Source organism: Marmota monax, unplaced genomic scaffold (assembly GCF_021218885.2).
Source record: "Marmota monax isolate L192 unplaced genomic scaffold, Marmota_monax_Labrador192_F-V1.1 WCK01_AAM20220418_F8-fsc00113, whole genome shotgun sequence".
In the NCBI taxonomy this organism is placed as follows: Eukaryota; Metazoa; Chordata; class Mammalia; order Rodentia; family Sciuridae; genus Marmota; species Marmota monax.
Window position 1 is genome coordinate 4,320,803 of NW_026694479.1, and position 26,670 is coordinate 4,347,472.

The 26,670-nt window shown below is 34.2% G+C and overlaps 1 protein-coding gene across 14 annotated transcripts in view; it reads right to left on the reverse strand.

Moving 5' to 3' along the window:
- The window catches only part of Tenm3 (teneurin transmembrane protein 3), a 2,500,614-nt gene that overhangs the window by 2,066,536 nt on the left and 407,408 nt on the right, over positions 1 to 26,670 (reverse strand). For all 14 annotated transcript variants that reach the window (XM_058571207.1, XM_058571205.1, XM_058571204.1 and 11 more), the window contains exon 4: positions 11,925 to 11,961. The gene's annotated coding sequence lies outside the window, so the exon portion shown is untranslated. The remainder of the gene's footprint in view (positions 1 to 11,924; positions 11,962 to 26,670) is intronic.

The following is a 26,670-nucleotide window of genomic DNA, read 5'->3' on the forward strand; positions in this document are numbered from 1 at the left end:
TATAGAGGTTTGAGAGTTGAGGCCTATCTTGTAGGAAAAGATATTCCCAAATAAATATATTAAGTAGACTGAATTATGTGTCATAAAATACACTTGAAAACACAACTTCAAAGTAAAAAAGAGTACTTTTATCTAATCCTGACACACCTCAATACCAATCAAAATTGTTTATGAATTTTCAACTTACGTACAACATTAAAAAACAACAAATAATAACATAAATATTCAATCCCTGTTTATATGAGCACATAATGTTTTTAATAAAAATGTTAAGTTCATAAACAGGAATGAGTATTATACACAATTAGTAATTAAATATCATAAAGGTGAAAGTAATGAACATTTAATATCTCTCAAGCTTCCCTTCATTTCTCCCAAGTGATCTAGAGAAGTGATTCCTGCAGATATCCCAGTGCAGTCAAAAATCACTTAAAAATGGGCAAAATGGAATTTGATCACACTGCAGCAGCCCTAGTGTTCTGTTCAAGGAGATGTTAGGGCTTTGGTTCCCTTTAGCAAGATGTGGCTTCAACATCCATAATTCAACTTACCTGCTCATTCAATTATAGTGATTCCACTGAGAGGTGTGGCAAACACATTCTCCACAGGAAAACATAATGACAACAGAGAGAACGTTCTAAAAAAATCCTGCATGCCAGCTTTCAACACTCTGTCTCAAAGAGTGACTTCAGGGATACAAGTTACTTTCATTTTTACTCTTCCCCCCCATTTCTTAAAAAGCACTTACTCAAAATTTAGGAGAATGAGATAATTAGCATGCTCTCTTCTGTTTTTTAACTGTTTAATTTAAGATCGTTAACCAGAATTTATACCTATTTAACATTTTATGATTGAATAGAAATGCCTGTTATAATTTCCAACCACAAGTGAACCTTTTGACAAATGAGTTCTAGAAAGTGTCTCACCGATGATCTGCTGCTCACAAATGTGTGGGAAAAAAATCATAAGTACATAAAAATTGAAATGTTTTGGTATATAATATTTATGCCTTCAGGGTACAGAAAAAATGGCTAAAAGCCAGTTCCTAAATAAATATTCATTGTTCCTCCCCTAAAGGCACTTCCATTGTATTTTACTAATCAGGATTTTGTTTAGAGGTGGCATTATAAAGGTCAGAGCCTAATTAAATAGCACTTTTATCTTCAGATTCTCTTGAAGAACAGAGAGAAATTTAGAATGTGCATTTTGTTGCTTAAATGAATTGAAACAGTCCCTAATGTGTCAAAACAAATAAATACATGTTAATTAGTCTATGGCTGAATTGTAAGAATGTTGATGAAGGTTTAGATTTTGTGGGACTCAATCTAATTACAAAGACTAATATCCCCTGAATGTATATCGACTTCTATGTGAATGATCTGTTTAAAATGCTATTTTAAAATTAATTCTGAAAAGCTTTCTTGAAATTTTGTATTTTAAAAAATAATTTCCCACTGTCATTCTTTAAATGCTTCTGAACTAACTGCATTCAAACTTTGTTCTGTCCTATGTCTAAACAAAATTGATCTCATTGAGTTAGACTATCATTTAGTAGTACAATTTCTGTGGTTCCTGCATCCCTGGCTGCTTATGGAAAGCTAAAACTGTGTATTCAAAAATGGAGCACACAGAGAGTGTATACAGTATTATACAATCTGCCTTGCATGTTCAATACCAGGCAAATCAATGTCAGTGCAGCTGAGATCACAATGGCTTTGGGGGAGGAATAAAGCTCTCTGAGTTTTAAAGGTTGACAACATCATCGTACACAATCATAGTCTCCTATAAAATTTCTTTTACACTACCATCAAAGACAATATTCTGGACCAAGTCAGTGACTGGATCACAGATCTGAATTTGTCTGACATTTCCCACATTTTCAAATAATACATTGGGTACAACCTGAATAAATTTCAAGGAACAATGGAAGTTTTCCTCTTTTTTTTTGTCAAAGAGAATATTATATCAGAATTTTTATATGTGTTTTATATAATAAGCACAAGATTATCTTGATCTATACTTACAAATGATAAATTCCCTGTTTTAAAGAAGGATAAATAGCATTCAAGAAGTTGTTTTATTTGTAATACATAATCATGCATTTTTAGTTTTGTAAAATATATTTTACTCACTTTACATTTTTATACTTAGGATAAACTTGAGGATTAGATAAATTAGGGATTAGTAGTTTTCAGAATCTGAAACGTGCCACTTACATAATAGCAATACAGATATTCTTTTAAAATGTGGGTAGTATGTACCTAATACTCAGAGAACTTTCTTTTCCTTACTTCTGGCCAAAATATTTTGTTGTTGTTTTATTTATTTGCCTTATTTTTATGTAGAATCAGTGGTATATTTCAAAATATTATTACATGGCATATGACTAATACACATATTGAATCATTTCATAGATTTAACATATTAAATCTAAAATTGAAACCAAAGACATTAATTCAGCAAAAAGTTACTGAGTACAATAATAGGCCTGAAATCATATGAAGTACAATATGAAATGGAATTCCAACCTAGGAAGACTATTATCTAATTATAGGAATATTGAGAATACTTCTAAATATAAGGAATAAAAATTAGCCTTCCATATATTATCTGAAGTATGGGTTCAGAGGGGTGAAGTATATTTAGAGACTACAAAGGGGAATATGCATGGAAGACAGGCTGAAATGAGCAAGCCATGTTTTAGACTCATTGAGTACAGTCTGCTCTCTGGAGACTGTACTCAATGGGTTCTGTGGTGGAATAGGGGGAAATTTGAAAAGACTAATGCAAGAGAAGAGGCCTCAAATGCCAAAGTGAAATCTCTGTACATAAAAATAATGGCATGTTGTTGAGCAAGGGACAAAAAAATGTTTGGAGAGATTATTTAAACAATGTCAAGAAAGATGGTAAGAAGATTGGCAGACAACAAATGTGATTTGAAATATATTGCACTACTGAGGTATGAAATGAAAAGTGAAGAATCATGTGCAACATTTACTAATAATTATCTGTGTTCCCTACAGATGTTTTCCTCCAGTACAACCAGAGGCCAGGAAGGACCAGAAATTCTCAAACATGTCTTTCAGCAATGAATGTAAGAGCTTTTTACACCTTGATAAGCTGTCATCTCAACTTGTTTAGAAATGGAAGCATTTTCTAAATTCTTCATAACTCACTGTGAAGAGGCAAACTTGTTCATTTGTTTTCTTATGCTTTTGCTAAAGTACTGACTGAATTTCTGGACATTGAAGTTAAGATTTATGTTTTGTTAAGAAGTATTTTTATATAACATAACCAAAGTCCACACTTTCTATAGAAATTCCTGATCTACTTTTGAGGAATTAGAATTACCATTTCATTTCCACATTTCATGATTAACTGAATTCATGAGAGAACTAGTGGTTGAAGAAAGGTATGGTTCAGAAATAAATACAATTCTTTTCCTAGATAGTAGAAGAATAATCACAATTAAAATTTTCTAAAAATTTAGTAATGAATATCCCCTATGATAAAATTTTCTCATATATATTAGTTTACATTAAAATTGATTTAGTTCAATATTACTTATCTATGTATAAAGAGAAAATTACCTTTTACACAACTAAAAACTCAGAATTTATATATAAAATCATGACACCAATACAATGAAAAAACAACAGGCTTAATGCTTCATTCATACTGATGTCATTCAGAAGAAACTGAATTGCAATGTGACTACATGACTGAATTTTACAGTGTAGTTTTTATAAATTCTATAAATTGTACTGCTATTTGCCATGTAATGATTTAATTCTCAGAATAATTTTCTGTATTTTAACTACAATGAAATTGTGGTTACTGAAATACTTGACCATAAATGGCCAAAAAATTCTAAACCTTTACTAATCTAACATTAACACATTATTTCTTTCTGTCTCTGTCTCTCATTCTTTTTCTCTTTCCAGTTATGTTTTTAAATAAACAATAGTAGTATAATTAGAAACTGTATACATACAATTATATTATGTGGTTAATCAGAATCTCATTAAGATTCATATATCACCATTTTTTAGAGACTAATATAAAAAACAAACTAGTAGATATACACACCCTTATCCCTAAAAATTTTATGGAGAATTCATGGAACCCTAAGGATAGGTCTGAGGATGTCTAGTTAATGGGGAAATCAAATTAGAAAAACAACCACATTGAAAATTACAAAAGTCATTTTAATTATTTAATAGTATTTCCTTTTTTCCAGGAATGTGATTAATTTCCTTTTAGTTAATCAGAGTGAGAAAGAATGGAAGAATATTTTCAAGAAAATGATGTACATGAATATTTTACTTTTCCCTTGTAAAAACTGTTGCCTCCAAACACACATTTTCCTCAGTGAGAATAGTATTTATAATATTTATAAAACACTCCAGATTTTTATTCTGTAAATCTATTCTTTCTGGGCTCTTAGCCAAGTTGTAGAAACATGCAGATAACTCTGGTGACAATTTTGTATCACCTAGGTCATTATTATAGTTGCAAATGCAGTGTTTGAATTGTATGAAATTCACAATTCCAGTTAACAAAAAGAAAAGGTCTGAATTTTTGCTTTATTTGCCGTTTATTTCAACTGCTTTGGTTCTATGAGAGTATGAGATAGATGTTTATATGGTTGAAAAAAAACATGGCCCCAATGGCCAGACAGACATATATTGGGTAGGTAAAAAAGGAAAAAAAGGTCAAAGGGAATTCTGTAACTCTTAAGTGAATGTCAAGTTGCTAAGGGGCATTGTTTGCTAATTCTGTGCATATTTGAATGTGGTTTATAGTTTTGTCCCCAGATGCTCTTGGACTGGTTAAATTCTCCCAGCTCCTCTTTTTCTTTTTAGGAGTAACAAGCTACATTGGTGAAAGAAAATCTATTTTCTGCCTGATTTCCCTTCAGAAGTCTATTGTGGTCCTTGCCTTATGTTTTAGTCAGCCTTGCATTGCTGCAACCAAAATACCCAACAAGGACAACAAAGAGAAGGGGAGATTTTGGGGAGCTCAGTTTAAGGTTTAGCTCAGAGTCAGCCAAGTCTTTTGCTCTGGGTCCATGGTGAGGCAGAACAACATAGTGGAGGGCCAAGGTGGAGGGAAACTACTGGGGACATGGCCCTCAGGAAGTAAAGAGAGGGGGGGGAGGGGGAAGGAGTGACAGAAAGATGAATATCTTCAGGTCATGCCCCCAGTGATGCACCTCCTCCAGTTACACCCTCTCTGCCTATGGGTACCTCCCAGTCTATTCAAAGTAGGATAGATAGCTAGGTTACAGCTCTCATAATCTAATCATTTCACCTCCAAACATTCCTGCATCAACCCAGGGACTTTTGAGGACACCTTATATCCAAACTATGACAGCTTGCTAGGCTTTAGGTCACTGTGGAGACACAGATAGGCTGATAAGGTACAAGTAAGGGGTTAATAGAAGCCAAGGAGGTAAAAAAAAAACTCTGAGTTCAAAGGTTGAGAAATCAACCTGTAGTCATAACTCCATGGGACAAGAAAGGAAGAGGGGACAATTAAAGAGAGATGGTCTTTGCATTTTAAATAGGGATGGAGTTAAAAGGTAGGAGTGAAACAGTGATAGATGCATATTAAAGAGTTTTCAGCAGATTGTCTTACACACCTTGAAGAGCCTCTGATAATTCTATGACTTGGATCAACATGGCCTGATTTCTAAAGCAGTCAGAAAGAACCCTTGTTTGGCCAATAAACAATAGGAGATTGATAATCTTCTATCAGAAGAAGACTTAGAACATATGTTGAGGAAATCCCATAGTCCGTAGATCCGGGTTCCCCTATTATCACCCAGTAGGACTTCAAAGTAACCACTGAACCATTTGAGGGAATATAAAAATGACACAGCTGAAGACTGATAGAAGGTATTTCTTCGATTAAAAATCTGCAGCACTAATAATAAAATATATGTTGGAAACTAATTCTATTAGTTCAATTCTGGGAATTCATCCAAAGAGAATAAAAAGGATGCACACATCTACAAAGGTGCTCCTTATGGCATTGCCACTAATAGAGAAAAATAAAAGACAAGGTAAATGTCTCACTGTGGTACATATGTAGCATAAAGCTGTTAGAATCCAGTAAAGTAATACTGAAGAACTGTAATGATATTCAAGACATACAGTAGAGAAGAATCAAAAGCTAGCAATAAAACCATTTACAGCTTCAGTATCCCTAATCAACAACCTAAAATCTGAAATTCTCCAAATTCAGAAGCCTTTTGAGTGCTTATATGACAAGTAGAAAATTCTACACCTGACTTCATGTGATTGGTCCCAGTTCAAACACAAGCCCACTAATAATATTGTGTAAAATTTACTTTGTAATATGTGCATAAGGTGCATGTGAAACATAAATGAATTTCATATTTAGATTTGGGACCTATTTCCCAGATAGGTCTCTATATATTTGCAAATAACCCCATTTAAAAAATTCCAAATTCTAAAACAATTCTATTCCCAAGCATTTTGGATAAGTGATGCTCAGCCTCTCTGTAAAGTACAGTATGAATCAATGTCATGACTGAAAACTGTTGGCACCTCCCTCAAGTTAGGATAATTCTCAGAGTTAAAGAAAGGAACTGTTAATAAAGGTAAAGATGGGACATTCAGAAAACTCTGAATGGTGGTTCTGAAGGGGAATTCTTTCTACCCCATAGAATGGCAGAGACAAAGGAAGGAGTAGTTCTTGGGACCAGCAGAGTTGGTTAGGAGTGTGCTTGGAGAGGATTTGAGAACTTGTAAAAAGACACAGATTAAGCTGACCTCAGCAGGAGCAAGAAGTAAACCCCTGATCTCACTCTTCTTTCCTGCTAATCTTCCAGGCCTTATCTCCCCTTGACCTGAAAGAAGCCAGAAGGTATGGGAGACCTTGATGCCTCTTAGGAGAGAGACTAGGATGACCAAGTATCTATTTAAGAAATGGAATTGGAAAGTACCTGCCCAGGTGCAATCATATATATTATGCATAAATAAATGCATAAAAAATAGTCTCATAGAATACACTGAAATGTCAGAGGTAGTTATCTCAGGCAGTGTTGTGACTGAAATATAGAATTTTTTTTTCTTCTTCTTTAAATTCAGCATAGGTCAATAGCTGCTTTTTGTGCTGTTTCTACAGTAAACATTTCATTGTGGAAAAAGAAGCTTGTTCTTGTTCATCGTATAATTTGAGATGTAATATGGTACTGATTTTCAGTATGAAGATTTTGTCATGGTTGTATTTGCTTAAATGAAATTAATTCTTGGGAATTCTGAGGAGGGAAAGGTAGCATATGCTGTCCTCTGAGCCATTCCCTAAAGTTGGGTGAGGCAAACCTGCATTTACTTTAAGGTAAGTTAATAAAAGTGAATGTGTGACAATATGTAGAAAAAATAAAATGATATCAAACTTTATTCTATAAAAATAAAATTTATTAAAACACCAACATTATAGATAAATTTCTGTGCTTTAAATGCTCACCTAAAATTAATGTAAACTTAGGACTCATAGATATGCAGATAACCAAACTGCCAGTGAAAATATGCCACAAGTTGTAAGGTTTACATTAAAGGAACATAGACCTTGATTCAGAAGTGAAAAAGAGGAAACCAAGTAGTGTGTTTCAGATCCCTTCAGGTTTGGTGGAAATGACTGGAAGAAATTATCAGACAAAGAGAAAATATGTGGATCATTGCAATATGGCAAAGGAACAAACATGATGTAGTTTTTAGAGAATGTGTGTAAAAAGGGTATCCTAGATGTAAAAAAAAAAAAAAAAAAGAAGAAGAACTTTGTGGTTTCTCAGGCTTCTCTGAAAAACTACATGATAACAAAAATGAAATTTATTCTTAAGTGTTACATTTTAAATTTTTGCATACACCTACAATCCTCAGCACAGACATTCCTGTCCAACTTTAATCTAAAAGCCTATCTAAGCTGATTGCAGGGACAGTTACTTCAAGGATGATCCAACTTTTATGATCATTTTAACATCACTATGCAAACTTATCAGAATTAAGACAGGATTATTGTTAAAAAAAAAGCAAACAACCAATGTGATCCTGCAATCTGTACACGTGGAAAAACAAGTTTACGTACCCCATTTGAATCAAATGTATGATATGTCAAGATCATTGTAATGTTTTGAGCAACTAATAAAAAAATTTTTTAAAAAACCAAGCAAACAAAAACTAACATCCATTTTCTGATTGGGAAATAAATTGTTTATGGTATGTAGTATTAGTTGGTTTGGCTAAAATAGAATCAGGCCATTACTAGACATTTACACTAATGCAAATGACAGAACTGAGATAAAGCAAGGTATTTTCTGAAAACACTAGAATTTAGAGAAATTTTCTGTATTAATAGAAAATAAATCTGTATAAATCTTGAAGTAAAATCAACAAATATCAATGATTTTTAATTCTTTATTATTAAAGCATTTAGTTTGACCTTTAAAGGCCAATTAAGATGTTCTCAGGAGAATCCACCATCTTTTTTTCTTAGTCACCAGAATTAGTTATCTGTGACAGAGCAAAATGTGGCATGTAGGATTTTCTAATGAACTTTATCAATGTCATATATACATTGCATAATTCAAGCAGAAAATTAAAAAAAAAAATTACCTTGGGCTGGGGTTGTGGCTCAGGGGTAGAGTGCTTGCCTAGCATGCATGAGGCACTGGGTTCAATCTCCAGCACCACATTAAAAAAAAAAAAAAAACTCAAACAAAATAAAGGTATTAATATCATTCACTTTAAACTATTCATTTCTATAATTTTGCTTAAAAAAAAAAAACCAAAAAACAGCTCCCTGTCAACACTAAGTTTATCCTGGCAAGTAGCCTGGTGAGAGTCTGGCATATTGAATTGCTGAGTCACATTACCACGTGCAGTACATTTTGTTTGGTTTTTCTCTGTCATATTTCCATATGTAAGAATAAATCATCAGAAAGAAAATAACACATAATTTTCTTTCACATTTTAGAATACTGTTGGTGTACTTGGGCTGGATTGAGTAACAGAAGTCCTAGAATTAACCTCATGTTTGCTTTGGCCAAGTCATCCCTTTCTGTTGTCCTATTCAGAAATACAGAAAAAATTATTCGTTTCAACCTGAACAGAATTGTTTGACTAAGATGTAAGAAAATTTATGATAAGTAAAACAGGATTAAAAGCCAAACCTATTCTTAAAGTTTCAAAGGAAATGAAAATAAAGTAAAATAAAAGTTGGAAAACATAGAGGAGATTTAAAATTGATAATATGTTTAGAATTTTCAGAAGACTGTGTATCAATCTCTGCCTGTTTGAAATGTTTTTCTCTGTAGTAATAGAGAGGTGGAGAAGAGAAGAGAATATGAATGTGAAGTCCTATATGCATGTAGAAGTTTTATAGGAAGTGTGAAAAAGAAGCAACCCTACTTTTATAGGGACACCCGGGAAAGACATTGGGCCTCAAATTATTCCCAATGCCAAAGTGATCATCGCATTTCCTTGCATTTGGGGTAAGTTACCAACTTAGACGCCCAGTGGATAAAGAAACTGTGGTATATATACACAGTGAAATATCACTCAGTATTAAAATAGAATAAAATCATGGCATTTGCTAGTAAACAGATGAGGTTGGAGAATATGATTATACTAAGTGAAGTAATCCAATCCCAAACAATGCAGAATGTTTTCTCTGATATGAGGATGCTGATCCATAATGGGGATGAGGTCGGGGAGGCATGGGAGGAAACTTTAGATAGGGCAAAAAGGAGGGGTGAGAGAGTAGGAAAGACTGTGGAAGGAGATGGGCATCATTACCCTACCCTAAGTACATGTATGAAGACACGAATGGTATAACTCTACTTTGTGTACAACCAGACATGAAAAATTGTGCTCTGTATGTGTACAATAAATTGAAATGCATTCTGCTGTCCTATATAAACAAATTAGAATAAATACATAAATTAATTAATTTTTAAAAATGTAAATATTACTCAGGAAAAATTCCGAGCCATTTTCCGCTATTTAACTATTTAACTAAACAGCAGAATTTAAAGAGAAAGGATTACAAGGGGGAGATGCATTCCTAGATGAAGATTAACAGATGCTAGATTTCAAGTTTCAAAGGCTTCAAGTTCATAGGTCTCTGGATCCCAGATAGTCTGAGTAGAGACACTGAAGAAAAAACAGAAAGGAAAGAAGCATTTAAGATACATAAAGAGTTACTAAAATGAGAGTTGGCTGTGTTCATAAAATGCCTATAGGTCAATCTTCTGGGTGTATACATGGACACCATCAGCAGGATTTAGCATCTTTGTATAGAGTTTAGCAAAATACATTGATATATGACCCTAGATAAGTTATTTAATCTCTTGGAGACATTTTCATCAGTTTTCAAATTGACCATACTAATATCTATTTTGCAAGACTGTTGAAAAGATGCTAAAAGTGTTTCTTCATTTCCCTTCTTTCCTTTAAGAATGAATATTCATTACATCATTAGTATATAGGGGGAATAAGTTGGGAAATGGATAATTAAATTTTTACTTTCCTTGATTTTTCTTGTGCAATGTAGTCTGAACACTAGCTGTCATAACTGCTAGTCATATATTTACATAATCAAAGAGTAAAAAAAAGAACTCTGTTGTAATTCTCCCATAGCTAATACAGTATGACATGGCAAAAATCTGGTTTGTGCTTTTAAAAATACCTCTCGGTCACTTACAAAATAGTTTTATTGTCCTCTGCTATAACAGTACAGAGATCTTAGAAGCAACAGTGTTGATTTGAAATTTCCAAGTGCCAGAAAACTGTACATCTTTGCTAACTATATAACTTGATGTGATGGTTAGCATATTATTATACACCATGCTAACATACCAACATTACCTGGTCAAGGAAATATGACCATGTATGTGAACAGCAATTAGGTGGAAAGCATTATAAGTTATGAATACACTGATCTTATCAACATTATTACACATAGGGTTGCTCTGTTATTACAACCAAAACAGGGTTCCAAGGCTCTCAGGACAATGAGTCTTTCTTGCTACAGGATCCATGGGTATAAAAATAAAAAAGTGGTGGTATTCCTTCAACAAATATAACCAGTAAGAGTTGGAAATGAGAGCAGTCACAAAGATTGGTGTTTCCCAGGAAAGCTGTTGAAGGGTGTCTTCTGAAGACATCACCATGGCTTTTTAGAACAACAAACACTCTGTGCCAGGCACAGTGATGGCCCCCTCATGTTTCAACAAGGGAAAGGAAAGTTGCGGAAACCCATAATTTGGTTATTTCTTGGTACATAATACAGTCAAAAACACTCTCATAAAAACTGATGAACTTCTTGGGAATTTAAATACTAAGTTGAGTAAACGTTACAAATCACCTCAAGGTTGAAACCAATCTATTACTCAATTTGAAAAGACAGATATATACGCAAGTAAAGAATATACAGCCACCTCGGTAAGTAATAATCTGAAGAGACAACAACTTTTAACTTTTGAAATGCCTCAGGTATTCCTCTGATTCGAGGCAACCAAATAATAAAGAAAACACAACACAAAACTGGGGCCTTGCTGGTAATTTCCATGAAAATTATCCAAATAATCCATAACTGAAACAAATGCAATCAAACTGAGCTATGTTCTCTGTATCTTACTTCAATGGATATTTCTTTTTAAAATCACCAGGTTAATTAATTATTCTTACTAAAATAGAAAAATGTGCCTGTCTGTCCTTTATACGTAATGTCAGCACCATGAACGATAATCTGGGGCTTAAGATAATTAATACTATATATCCTCGCCTTTGAACAACACAGCTGTCAGACTCACGGCTTTAAAATTAATAAGCTCTTCAAAGCTATAAATCAGAAACTATGATAATTTTATAAAATATGTCTTAAAAGGCACTTACCTTTTAAAAGGAAAACATGCTTCTGGAGGCAAATGGCCTGTTAAAATAAAACATATTTATTGTTATTCAGTAAATATTATGAAGAATGATGCATTGTTATATTTATCATAATTACAGGCCAACTTAAAGGGAAAAAAAATCTTTCCTGGTCTCATTTACTTTCTTTTCTCCCCAAAATGAAAATCACCTCCTTAGTTGTATAATTAAATGCATTTCTGTTCAATTCATGTGCACTGAAACCACAAAAGCTAATGAGTTTCATGTCTGAGAGCAAAAACAGAAATTACAGGGCACATTATCCAGGTCATGGGTGTATATTTGAGCATAATCCACTCACTGAGAATAATGAGAAGCATGCGAATTGACAACCATATCAGAAACTCTAAGGGTTAGATGTTGAGGATTTCATTTCTACAAAATAAAAATAAAATACCACCAGGTAGAAGTTATTAATATCAAATGCACTCTTTTCAAGTAGTTCATTAGTTATTTGACTTTTTTATATACTTTTCACAGAACTGCATTAAAGTCAGAGAGATTTTTATTTACAATACCTCACAACTCTCACTGCAATGACATAGGTACAGTCACAGATCTAGGTAATATGCACCAAACACTGTGCCTCATACAAACTGCTGAATGAACACACTATTCAATCTTAATCAGAGGCAAAGGAGTGATACGCTGGGGAACTGGGAAGAGAAAGAGTTGATGCTTTCTTTCCATAAAATTTGAATTGTTGTTCTCAGAAATCAAAACCAAAAAATATCTAGTATAATTTCTTTAGGAAGGCTACTTGTTTGCATATGTAAAACTACACATGTGCAATTTTTCAACTGCCTACATATATCACAAATGCTGCCATTCTGTTTTGTTGTTGTTTATAGAGTTGCTTTTTAATTTAACCTAGTTTTATTTTATCTTCAGAGCAAGTAAGATCCAAATTCTTGCAAACTTGATATCATTCAGATTCTAATTTGTAAACGGAGGTAGGTTTTCTTGTAAATTCATCTGAGTTCACTTGAGTGTTAAATTGTTAGGACAGCAAAATTGCTTCTCACTCTAAGTCCTAGACTGACTGTCTAATAAGATTTAGAAAGGGGGGGTGTGCTCAGAGATGGATGGAATGACCATCCTGTGATTCTCCTGGCTCCTTTGTATCACCTCTGCTGCTTGCTGACCTTTTGCTCCTGGTGCACAGTTCTCTCAACATGCATTAGTTTACCCTGTGCAAACTTCAGGCCAAATTCCCTTCCAGATAGTGTCCTCTCAGCAACCAAGCAAAAAACTGATTAAGAGTCAATGAAACAATTAATGTAAATATTTATCAGTCTATAGATGGTTCTAAATATCTCTTTGATTTAACAGAAGCAATCAGAACCAAAAAAAAAATATTCTCAAGTTTTAGTCCTGTTCATTCTTGAAAAAAAAAGAGTTATTGAAAAAAGCAAATAAACAGCTTACTTTCCTCTACTACCAGCATTATGGCTAAATTTCCACAGCCTTAAATAATTGTTATCATTTAGCTTATTAAGAGGTCTACATAATTTTCTTATTGTTCATGCACCCAATCTCAACCCTAATCTATTATCCACATAGATATTACAATATTTCTCATTTTTATAAGAAGCAGATATAATCTAGTTCCAGTATTTTGACTTTTTTTATTGCTCATAAAATGAACTTGAACATCCTTGATGTTGCCTGCAATATTTGTTGTTGAGGACATTGCTGAATTCTTTAGATTAATTTCTCCCAGCACTCTTATCACCCATTATACCAAGGAGCACTGGCCTGTCTTTTATTCCTGAAATTAACCTTCCTCTTTCCCATCTCAGGCTTGGGACCCTCAGCAAACAAGAACCATGAAAATGCCTTCTTATAACTTTTGACCCAACTTTTATATCTCACATATTTCTTTTTTTCAAATCCTAAACTGTGTCTCTTCTGCAAGCTAGTAATTGTCTTTTGCTCAGTTTTTCCTTTTCAAGCATTGTAGACAAAAGTTTTGACCTCTGCTTAGGTCCAGTATTGATAGAGAAAACATAATATTCATTGTCCAAACCGGGAGACTTTTGAGACATAAAAGAAGGCAGGAAGCAGATGGGATGTTAGTACAATAAATGTGATCCAGGACTGGTCTGAGCAAACCAGTGCATATGGTTTACCACTCTGCGGAGGAAAAGTTATCATTTAAACTTGAAGCTGCCCAACTTTAAGAGGACAATATTCAAGCAGCTGATAAGCTTTGAAAGCTTATGGTTACTCACATAACATGTCATACAAACAAAGTTAAAGTGAAATATCTTTATTGCTCTTTCTCTGCACTAAATAACTATAATAAAAAATGCCCTAAACATCTCCAAGGAAAATCAAAACAGCATGCCACAAACTAATAATGGTATGAACAGCTGGACCACAGCCTAAACCAAAGCCATCAATTAATTGATATCTGGGCTCCTTTCTTGGTAAGCCAGGGATGATATTTCCCAACCTCTAACAATTTCTCTTTCTCCATCAACACATTCACATTCTTCAGCTTATTTCCAACTAAGTATATCAGCAGTTAATATTTACCCCTACACAAAAATGCACTTGATGATGGTCTAGATATCAGGACAGTAGAGAATGGATTATTGATGGTCTAAATAAAAGAACAGTAGAATAGAAGTGGTGTCAGCACCTTAAAGAGCTTTGTACCCCTAGACAACCAAATCAGCAAAAGACCTCTGAGAATATTTGAGTGTTAGTCATGAACACAATTGGAATGGAAAAAAAAAAAAAACACAAAAAATCAGTAAACGACCATTCCCTGCAGAGGCACAGCATTCAAATGATGTTTCTCTACAGATGGAAAAGTAAGAAAATAAAAAACTGAGTATATGGATATTAGGGTCATTGAAGTGGGATGTCTTCCTTATTAAATGCTTAGTATTCTAGTTGTGTTCATCTCCTTTTATAAGTGTGTATGTGTGTGTGTGTGTGTCTGTGTGTGTTGGACATGCACTATTGGATGTGCAAGGAAATTATTTTTTTCCTTTGGGGGTTGAAGTGAAAGTGTGATTTTTAAAGAGTTGGTTTTAGTCAGTGGAAAATGTACACAATAGGCCAAAGACATGGGGAAATGTTGCCAGATAGTAATCTTTGGCTAATTTGGTGGAAGCCTAAAGATAAAGACAATAAAGAATATAATACTAACGTGTCCATATCATTATGTTTTGTTAAGATGTTTCACCATTTTTAACTTAAAAAACATAAAGGATTTTTAAATGAAACCTGATATAATATTTCAGGTTAGCAATATGGTGGAAACAGACATAGGTAAACAGAATTGTAAAGAAAATTTTGCACTAATCCATAACTGGAATATAAAAGTATTAAGCTGACAGAATGGCAATATGAATACAAAGAAAGGGAATGATTCCCAAAGTATTTAAAAAACATAATTGATATATGGTTGGAATGATCTGAGAAGGGAGAATTGTAGAATATTTTTCTGAGTTTGGCTTGAAGGAGTAAAGAACAATTTGCCAAATTAATGATCATAAGAAAAATAAGAGGAGTATAAAACAAGGGAAAGAGATGAATTTGTTTTCATACTTTTAAGCTTTAGATTTTTGAAGGTCAGCAAAAAAAAAAAACTCAATAACTGGCTCAACACTTTGATATAATACACTACTCTCATTTTATAATTGATGAAATTAACCCAAAGATATTAGGCTTGCTGCCTCAAGGTAGTACACCTACCATGTGGTAGAAGAAGGATTTTACTCCAACTTACTTGACTTCAACCTCCTTTCTTACAGAACTGACTTTGTACCTTATTATATTTTTGCCTTTATACCACAGTTACTGCCTTTGTAAAGCAGTGATGATATCTATCCTTTTCATTACCTGAAATAGGTAATGATGAAGTTATGGTTTAGTTATTTTTGTTTTTTTTTAAGGCAGAAATCTATAAAGAAACCATATTAACTCATCTTGGTGAAGAATTCTTTTGAAACTTAATCATTGACAAGCAAATACCTTGTCAAAATACGAAGTGCAAGTGGTTATGTGGCCCTGCCCTACCATTCCACATTGATTTTACTTAATTAGGGGACCAGAAACCATGACCACGACTACATTGGTAGAGGACAGTGGATGCGAGGCATTAAAAGAGAACAGATGGCCCTTGAAGTTGAATTGGTTACCTAGAAAGACATTCACTTTCAAGTTTTTCATTTCTCTCTGTTTTAGTCTGGCCTCTAATGTTCTTTTAATGTAGATTTTTATTTGTGCAGTTCATGGTTGTTATGTGAATCCATTGCTGCTGAATATATTGAATCTTAAGTCTTTTCTGAAAATTAGCATGGTTCTTTGTAGTTATAAATAACAAATGTATTCCTTTTGATAGAAAAGACAATTAAAGGGCTTTTTTTGCTATCTTTTTATTCTTAAATTGTGTTCATATTGATTTATTTGGATTGTTAATCATCACCAAAATTAAAAGATTATCTCAAACAAAAGCATGTCGTATAATGTCTATTTTGCTCCTTGCTAGAAATGGACCTTTACACTGCCAAAATATATTGTCTGAGTAATTTATTTTCCTGATTTTTCACCTTCCCCCCACTGTAGAATGCAGAGATTTGTTAGAGTATTCATTTAAATTCTTGTGTTTTCCTAGAGGATAAAAAGAAAGAATTTGTCATGCACACCACAAAGCAGAAATATTATTTATCACTGAAATTAGTGAAGGGTTGGGACACATTTAATTGTGTAGGGTATATGGCAGCTTGTGGAATTTTAAAAAGTTGTATTTAGATAGAAAGGATTTTGTTACTTTAATGGTATAAAGGCCCTTAAAATCATTTGCATAGTGTTTATCAAAAGCAAATAGCTAGATGTTAAAAGTACTGTCTGGAAAGTCACATTGCTGGGATTTAAAACATATCAGTGCTCACCATAGTGTGATCTTTGATGAACTGCCTATCTCTTTCTGTTGTGCTTTCTTAAAATATAAAAGGAGGGAAATTATAGCCACTATCTTATAAAGCTAGTGTGAGGATTATGTGAGTTAGAATATATAAAGCTTTTAAAACACTGGCACATAATTAACCTTCAATATGTGTTAGATTTATAATGATTTCAGTGAATCTGTTTCTGATCTTCTCTACAGAAGTATCAAGTAACATTTTTTATGTAAACTTAGGTTTTGCTAAACATGCAAGGTCATAATACTTTAATTATCCAGAATACAGCAAAAATTCAGATCATAAGAATAAAAGTAACAAATAGATATTAGCGACTATATGCAGATTATTTTTTTGGGGGGGCTATAGGGAGCAAATTCCCCAGCCCTATTTTATATTTTATTTAGAGACAGGGTCTCATTGAGTTGCTTAGGACCTCACCAAATTGCTGAGGCTCACTTTGAACTCATGATCCTCCTGCCTCAACCTTCTGAATTGCTGGGATCACAGGCATGTACCACTGCACCCAGCATATGCAGAAAATTTAAGGATGTGTGCTATACAGAAAGGCTTTGGCTCTTTGAAGTCCTGAACTATGCTATAAGTGGTGAAAAGATAAACAAGAATCTTCAATCTTAAGCAATTTGTAATCTAGTTGGAAATTAAAAAGGAATATTTGAAGTATTAGGTAATATAAGGTTTTATTCTATGAGAGGTTTCCAAGAGGAGAGACATGCATGGAGGAAATCTTGTACTTTTTGCTCAAAAGGGCAACTTCTGGAAGAACTTCCAAGTATGTTGAGTAGATCCATACAAGATTGCTATTTTCCAATATATTTTTAATTCACCTTTAGAATGATTGCCTCTGGGCCCAGATACAGTACCAATGTTTCAAATGGCAGACACATCATTTCTAATTATTTGGATTGCTAAAAGCCACCATTAATTTAACTGATATTTGTTGAATAAGGAGAAGCAGAGGAAGATGTCATCACTGGCCTTCCTTCTGTCATCTTGAGAATGACAACCAAATAAAAAGCAGCCCTGGGTGCTGTGAATGCAACCAAATAGGATGACATGATAGTGCTGGTGGGTGACAGACACCATTTCATTGTGTGTGGCTATGAAAGTGCACTCAGAAGATGTGACACTTGATCTCAGATAAAAATGAATGACAGGAGGCAGTCAATCTGGGAAGACCTGGCAGCAGAGCATTCCAGAAAGAAGGAAAGCACAAGAGTGAGAGCTTGAAAGGAGAAAAATATCCTTGAAACCTGTGAGGAAAATCCCGCTCTTAGTGGGAAGGCTTGAGAATAAGGTCTCCAGGATGGGCTTGGGGCCAGATTTGGACACGCCAAGTACCGTTTTCTAAGTGCAAAGGGTTGACAACAGGATATGAGAGAAGGGGTAATATGATCCAATTTATGTTTTTCAGGTAAATCCTCAGGGGCCACCTGAGTGAAAGGCAGGTGTTAAAGGTGAGAGTCAGAAGAGCAGGTAAAAGGCTATGCAGTAGTTCAGGCAAGAGGTCAAGGGGGGACAGAAGTGGAGAAAAATAGATGACACCACAATTAATTATGGAGGTAAAATTCATTAATTTTTCGGATTGAATGGATATGCAAGTGTGAGAAGATAGGAGTTAAGTATAACTCCTGGATTTCAGGGAAGCAAAATAGACTGTGCTAGGATTGAGAAAGGAAAAAATGTAATTGAGGAAGAGACAAAGGATTTGTATTTTAGTTTATCCCTAACAAGTGTGAGGCGCACATAGGCATGTAAGTGGTAACACTGTATGTGATCAGTCTAGAACAGGGCATCATGTCCAGCCTGCAGTGTTTCTCAACTTCAGTACTGCTGGCTGTTAGGCTCAGATATTCCTTTGTTTTGGGTGCTGTCTCATGCATGTGGGCATTATAGGACGTTTCATGGCTTCCTTTTCCTCCTTCAAATGGATGGTAGCATATCCCCCAAACAAACAAAAATGACTCCAGACATTGCTAAATGGGGATGAAGGCAGAGGACAAAATTGTTCCAGGCTGAGAACAACTGGGATATAGAAATATATTTAAATGAATAAATAAAGATGGGAATTAGCACCAGGAATATGGATGAGCTCACCTATGGAAATATTTAAAAAAATAGAAGGCTCACTCCAGGGGACTCTAAATTAGAAACTAAGCAGAGGAAGAGGAGCCAGTGAAGAACACAATTTGGCAGGAATCAAACCTGATGAGCAAGGTGGACTGCAGAAGAAACTGGTCATCAGAAGAGAGTGAAGATGTGTGGCTCACTTGACACTTTGATTAGATAAACAAGGGCAGAATCACAATCACTTCCTGATCTTTGTCTAAAGAAGTCATAAGAGTCTCAGTGTGAAAATTTCTATAATCATGAATCACTTCACCAAGACATTGCTTAGACAAGGGTCTGGCAATAGACAAGAGTTGGTTGGTTATAAGTCTTCCCTCAATATGATTAGCTTTCTTCCAGTTTGGTCACTAGGGTTCAGATGGAGGTGAGACTGGAAATTAATCTCCTGTGAATTTGCACAAGAGGTAGAGCAATGTCCAGGGAGCAAAGGATTATGGACACAGAGCTTCTACCTGCTCACTTTCCTACCATTGAATTGTAAAGCTATACAAACATGTCTGGTGCCTGCATTGTGGCAGATCCAAGCCAGATGGCAGAAAACAATAAAGCATTTGGAGAGGGAAGTTATCATGAGAATGGAAGGAATTGAGGCCAGTCAACTCATCTCGGCATGTTATGATACTGACATTGAGAGACAAACTCTCTTGACAGACATGCAGCTCCTGTGAGCATTTGGAGAGCAGTATGTGTCATAAACAAGCTGCATTTTCAAAACACTTATATAGTACCCAAGTTTCAACCAGGTATGGTAATGTTTTCCTGGACAAGTAAAGACCAAATCAGGAAGGGGCAGAGGGAACTTTGTCTTATCTCCCCTCAAGCCACAGGCATCTAAATTAAAACATGGTACAAGGATAGTGAGGAGAGGGAACTTTGGGGTACTCTGTGTACATGGATTGGTGGCACTTGCAACTTGGCAGCAATCGCAGTAAAATCTCATCTCCAGTGTCACTCAAAGCAACAGCCAATCCAGATTTGCATCTCCATTATGGCTGAACTGGCAGGTACTTTATGTAAAAGAACAGAGACAAGCAGGTGGGACTGTGTATGAGGGGGAGAAGGCAGGAGGTGAGAGGTTGAAGAATTCAGTTACAGAGGAGTTCATAAATTTACAGACACACACACACACACAATGTTCCTTCAGAGTTGAATGTGCTATATCAGAAGGTATATAACCTATTGTTTTATTAGGGATTGACAGATTATAATTAAAAAATTTTATAATTCATAGTACCACTTTTCCTAATTTTTTATCACCTGTAGATTTGCATGCTCTTTTATATTGGCCATCTGATGGATTTTTTTTTAAAAAGCACTATTTCCTGATTGCCCTAATTTGTAATTCATGTTCACTAATGAAGGCAAACTTCTTTTTATATGTAGACTACTAGTATTATCTTTTGTGGAAATTGTCTACTTATACTCTGTGCTTTTATATTTTTTTGCTATACTCTTGGCTTATTTCATATTCATTTGTAGAAACTCTTTTTATATTAGAGACATTAATCTTTGTCATATTTCAAAAGATTATGCAATTTAATATGGGTGTATTTCTGCCAAACTGTTTACATGTCCCATAAATCACTTATTCTTGCCTGGTACCTCCTTCTGAAAAACTGAAAACTCAGGTGACTCCCTTGTGAAAATTTGGAAATGTGACTGCAACAAAGACTGACTGACATCATTCCCATTAGTAAAATAGGTAGGGGTTCTAAATGATGAAAATATAGATTATCAAAGGGATTCATTTTTTTCAGAATAGAATTTGGACAAAAGGAAACAAGTTGGTGGTTTTAGGATAAGGATCTAACTCATTGATCCTTTGCTTTGAAAGACACTTTGATCTTTATTAACAGTCCTGTTGAGTTCCCTCATTCTAGGTAGATTTTCTAAATAAAATGTGCTCCCTATGGTGCTATAACTTATAAAAAATAATTCTAGGGCCAAATACATATAAAAATACATAAAAATACTTTTGTATTTTATAAAAGTGTTTAATTGAAGGAATTCATAATTATTTTAGATACTAATGCTCATTATGGCCCTTAGTAGCACTTGAATGCACAGAATTACCAAAGTTACTGGACTACAGTCCTTTGATATTTCCTTTTCAAAACAGACCATGCAAGTGAGTATTCCATAAAACAATAAATGCTGACTTAAGGAAATATCTCCACGCTTCTTTGCAAATGAATGGCTTTTCTTGTATTTGCCTTAGCTCTACCATCTTGTCACCATAAATCCTTCAGAGATAACAACAAACCTTGTATTAAATTACTAGTGGAAAACTTTTGAAAAAGATTTATAAAGTCAATACAGTGTTTGAGTTGAGACAGCATGACCTAAATGTAGTTAGATGTAGAGTGAAGCTAAAAACAAACAGAAAATAATCTTAGTTTGTGTGGGTGTGCCCTATTTCCTTGAAGGTTTAAAAAGGAGTCACTCTTTAATTCAAAAAAATATATAAAAATCTAAGTGATATGTGCAGAAAAATGGGGACCTAAAACTTTCTGACAAGCCTCTACTGAATGGGTCAAGCTAAAATAAATAATATAATATTTTAAACCATTTTAGCATATTTGCTTATACTTATGATAGATTTTAATTTAAAACTTATTTTTCTTAAATTTTTTTAGTTGCAGATGGACACACAATATCTTGTTTATTAAATTTATTTTTTTATGTGGTGCTGAGGCTCAAACCCAGCACCTCACACATGCGAGGCAAATACCACTGATCTACAGCCCCAGCCCTAATTTGAAACTTCTTAATAAGCCTTTTGTTATTATAAATTTATCTAATGATTTTTAGGATACACTTGGAGTTTATTTTTGTTAATAGATTTGATTTCAAAATTTAATTTTTTCCCATTTATACTCCTGTTTATGCAAGATAAAATTACAAGAGACTGATATGATTGAGAGAGTTATCATAAGTCACCTATACTGATATGACTTGCCCATTGTCCATTTAATTAGAAGATACTGGGGACTAAATCAAAGTACATGATGGATAAGTACTCATTTCTGGGTTCCTAAGGTGGCTATTTTACCCATGATTTTCAGTAATTACGGGTTCCTTCACTGTTCAGTACATAGGAATATTTCTTCTAAAAGCAGGACTATGCATTGCCTATTAATGTTCCTGCCAGCATTTCAAAAACCGAAGTAAATGCTTTCACAAATAGCATTTCCAATGAATAATGCTGAAATCAGATTTTTTTTTTCATTGCAAGTGCCTCAAGTAGTTGGCTCCTTTCCCATAGGCTACTTTGTAACTGCGAATATGACAACATGATGGTGATTCACAGATGCCAAAATATGAGAAGCAGAGCAAATCTGTGTTCCAAATATGATAAGGTAAGAAAAGCAGAACTCTCGGCCCCAGGTGATTTCCGTGAAGACACCTACATACAGCAGGTTCACTATCTATACCATGCAGCCGCCAACTCTAATAACCTGGCCGGGAGAGAAACACATCTAAAAATGCAAATGGATGAAAAAAAATAAAACTGGGTTGCACAGTTACATCTTAAGCTGATTTGAGAGATGTATGTTTGAAAAGCATAAGTTTCAACCTTGGAAAATTCCTTTTGTTATATTCAACATATATTGGGCTAGAACTAAGAGAAATACATAGAAATTATGAATGCCTTTAAAACCTCCCTCTCCGATCCAGCAACCTTATAAACAATGTAATAGTGATTGAAATAACAATATGTTTCTTGTTTGTATCATAACATTTGGAGACTTATTTTAAACGTACATGTGCTTCATAGATTAAGGGCTATAGTTACACATCTATGTAACAACAACAAACATAGATTGTGAACATGCATCTTAGAAAGAGCAGCTATACATTCAGAGAAACCATGTCTCATTCTTGCAGAGCAGCACTCAGGAATAATAGAAGCACAAATTATACAAGCCTGTTTTTTTTTTCTTTTTCTGGTTGCACACATACATTTATGTATCTTCAGTTCATACATTCTGACTTCTGCCAAGCTGGACTGTCAGTTTAACTCATGTGAACTCATTTATGGTCTGAATTTATACTTAAAATCAATCTTTTTCCTGTCAAATTCAGAAAGTGCTTTTATTAGACATAACATAATGTAGATGAATATTAGAGTAGTTCTACCAGAATGATGAGAAAATTAAGGGTATTTTTATGTCAAACTATAGATCTAAATATATTGTTGAAAATCAAATTTGTAAATAAGAAAAAATTGTCAATGTTTCCTCTAATTCATAACTTACTGGCATTATTTGGATATATCTGCACACTTTAATCCACAGTGGTATTTTTGAAAATTATATAGTATGGAGGAAAATTTTTAGCATAGAGGGTTTATTATTTTTTTGTGGCAAGCTATAGATAAATTTCAAAGTTATTTGTACCTCTCAAGAGGTAGCCTTGTTTGCCAAGCAGCATGTGTCAAAGACATGGCAGATATTTTAAAAATATTTTATATGAATTAATAAATACATAGGCAATAGACATTAATTTTCTTATTAAATGGGCCTATTCAAATATCTATAAACCATTCAAACCTAACAATCAATATAAGATATAAACAATCTTATATGTAACCATATATATTACTCAAAATAGTTCTTTATATATTTTTATCCCTTTTTAAGGGTGGCACAGAAGGAGAAAAGAACCTATTATCATGCAGAAACTGTACTTTGAAAAATAATTTCAAAAATACTTATGCATTTCAAAAATTCTAAAACACGAGATTACTTATTCATAGCAATTCTATGGTGGGGGGAGTCTTGTTCATCACGCCATGGAATCTCTTTCTTTCAGTCATGGGATTCTCATGGCAAAATGTTCAATTAGTCATGTGTCCACCACACGAGCTACATGTACATGACAACATGTATTTATTGTTACTGAGTGCTTATCATATTCCATGCATACACTAAATTCTGTACATATATGATTTCATTAAAGTTGGTGTTATTACATTATCCCCAGTTTACAGATAAGAAAATATAGGTTCAGAGAGGCAAGTAACTTTTCCAACATCACGTATGTATTTTGATGGTTATTCTGGATTGTCAACTTGACTGGATTAAGAGACTTGAGGAAATGCCTCGGATTAAGAGACACCTAGATGTATCTGATAGGGTGTTTCCAGACAACTGGCACGCAGGACAGCAATCTGAGGAGGACTTGCTCTGATGTGGGTAGAACAACAAACAGAAGAAGGAGGAAGCTACAATGGCTGCCATTTTGTTTCTTCATGAGCAGGTGTGTCTATGACTGCTGCCATCACCCATGGACATCAGACTCCAGTTTCTTAAGTCTTCCAAAGTGACTCTTACCACAGACTCCCTAGGGAGATTCTAGGCCTCAGTCTTGCACTGGGCCATATTTTTGGTCCCTCTTGTTGTGAGTTTCCAGCTTCTTGGCTCTCTTATACAGACAACCATTGTGGGATTTTGATTATGTAGCCAATTTCATAAACCCCCTTTTATAACTATAATATATACACATCCTGTTTATTCTGTTCAGGAAGGAAGTGGTAGAATAGGCATTTAATGAAGAATTAGAGCAAAATAACTCAATGTTTCTGACTAGATGGTAGAAGCATAATAAAAGTTAAGAGAAAGGATAAACTTAAAGAGACACCAACAAAGATAAACCGTAAAGAATGTGTCCTGGGCTTCTGGATTAGGAGTGAAAATAACTGGAAGAAGACAGGAAGGAGTGTTGTGAGCTGTTAATGAGTAGTTCGTAGGTGGCAATAACAGATAAACTCCTGGGATATGAGGAGATAAATTTGGTTATTTGGTTATCAATAGAGGAAGAATGGGGATAAATATATTTGGTAGCTAGAAGAATGATATGGGTGTGTTTTTAGTTTGAGAAGTCATGGTTCTTACCAAGAAAGAGATTGATATAGAAAACAGGAACCTCCTAGAGTCTGTAAGTAAGAAATTGTAAACAAAATTGAATAAATTGCAGCATACAGATTTTCTTATACAAAAACATTAGTATTATCTGTCTTAATTCCATAATGATTGTCTTAATTTATTACATAAGTATACATTTATTCAGCAGCAGGAATGGCAAGATTTATGAATAATTTGTTGAGCAATGAGTGGTGAACACTGACAATGGAAGTGGGCATTGTTCTTGAAGAGAGGCTCAGAGATGAGAGACTCAGAGCCCATTCAGGAACCTAAGAGTGTAGCAGGAGAGACTGGGGAGATTTGCTTCAATCCCTCTTGAACTCAGTGCTCTGAGATCATGTAGTAGGGAGACCTAAGCTAGTGGGTGGGGAGGAAAAGTTTTTCAAAGGAAATAGCAAAAGTTGAATATTGAAGTTGACTTTTAATATTTAAATAAACATACACAGAGATGGTAGGATGTAGTTATACAGATGGTCCTTGGCTTACATTGTCCTGGTAAACCTATCATAAGTTGAAAATATCACAGGTCAAAAATGCTTTCACTACACCTAACCTACCAAATGTCATTGTTCAGCAATGCAATGTACTGCAAAGAATCAGGTGATTCCCTTCATGATCTTGTGGCTGACTGTAAGTCGGGGGTCACTGCTTCTGTCCAGCATCAGGAAAGAGTATCAGGAAAATATCAAATAATTCAGAAAAATATCAACATTCAAAGTATGTTTTCCACTGTATGTGCTGTCATTTGTACCATCATTTGAAAAATGATAATTTAGGGACCTGTCAGTGTTGGGTTTCAGAACCCAGTGTCTCTCAGAGAATATTGTAGACTGTGCAAAACTACAATTTCTGAGAGGTGGGAAGTTTGATAAAAATAATCACAATAAAATGTTTTGTCATTTTGAACATCCATAGATGCTGATGTGCTGGATTCTTTCTTTTTTAAATAAAGAATTACTAGGAAATTATAATATTTAAAATCATATTGCTTAATATTTACCTTGAATTATTACTTTTGACAATCAAAATTATGAGAAAAATTCAATATAGATAGTGAAATAAAGGTCCACTGGAGGAAATATTTTACAAGATAATGTCAAGTAATAATAGAAACCATCTAAATTTCATTCTTTGTATTAGAATTTGATGGTATTATGTTTGCCATTATTCAGATCAGAAAACTGAGACCTCTTTAACCCAATAGAGGATTGAATGACACCTGTGTTAGGGACAATCCTGAGAAAATCACATAATTGGTAAAGTTAAATATGGACAAATAAAATATTATTGTATGAACAAAAATATCTTACAAATAACTTAATCAAAATATTCAAATAAAAAAAAATGGCCCCATGTAGGCTTTCTCCTGAACACAAACAAATAGCTAGAAACTATTGAATTAATCTCTACACCTCATAATGATGGAACAGTAACACCCACAGTCTTACTAAGTTGCTTAGGACTTGGCTAAGTTGCTGAGGCTGGCTTTGAACTCGGTTTCCTCCTACCTCAGTTTCCTGAGACACCTGGAATTACAGGTGTGGGCCACCATTGCCAGCAACATTTTAATATATATTTTAACATTTAAATATAACAGAGAGAACACTGTTTGACTCCATGCGGAAACAATTTTTGTTTTGTGTTAGTTTGGGGTATTGGTAGTTACTACAATCTGCATCGTCTCATAAGATATGGACTTTTAACATTAATTTA